Source organism: Chiloscyllium plagiosum, chromosome 6 (assembly GCF_004010195.1).
Source record: "Chiloscyllium plagiosum isolate BGI_BamShark_2017 chromosome 6, ASM401019v2, whole genome shotgun sequence".
NCBI classification, from domain to species: domain Eukaryota; kingdom Metazoa; phylum Chordata; class Chondrichthyes; order Orectolobiformes; family Hemiscylliidae; genus Chiloscyllium; species Chiloscyllium plagiosum.
Genome location: NC_057715.1, coordinates 59,205,163 through 59,205,849, shown reverse-complemented (window position 1 = coordinate 59,205,849; position 687 = coordinate 59,205,163).

The window sequence follows — 687 nt, the reverse complement described above, 5'->3', positions numbered from 1 at the left end:
TAAAGGAAGTAGGAGTATACTTAAGAGGGAAATCAGGAGGGCAAAAAGAGGACATGAGATAGCGTTGGCAAATAGAATTAAGGAGAATCTAAAGCATTTTTACAAATATATTAAGGACAAAAGTGTAACTAGGGAGAAAATAGGGCCCCTCAAAGATCAGCAGAGCGGTCTTTGTGTGGAGCCACAGAAAATGGGGGAGATACTAAATGAATATTTTGCATCAGTATTTACTGTGGAAAAGGATATGGAAAATATCAACTGTAGGGAAATAGATGGTGACATCTTGCAAAATATTCGGATTACAGAGGAGGAAGTGCTGGATGTCTTGAAACAGTTAAAGGGGAATAAATCCCCAGGACCTGATCAGGTGTACCCGAGAATTCTGTGGGAATCTAGAGAAGTGATTTCTGGGCCTCTTGCTGAGATATTTGTATCATCGATAGTCACAGGTGAGGTACCAGAAGGTTGGAGGTTGGCAAACGTGGTGCCACTGTTTAAGAATGGCGGTAAAGATAAGCCAGGGAACTATAGACCAGTGAGCCTGACGTCAATGGTGGGCAAGTTGTTGGAGGGAATCCTGAGGGACAGGATGTACATGTATTTGGAAAGGCAAGGACTGATTTGGGATAGTCAACATGGCTTTGTGCGTGGGAAATCATATCTCACAAACTTGATTGAGCTTTTTGA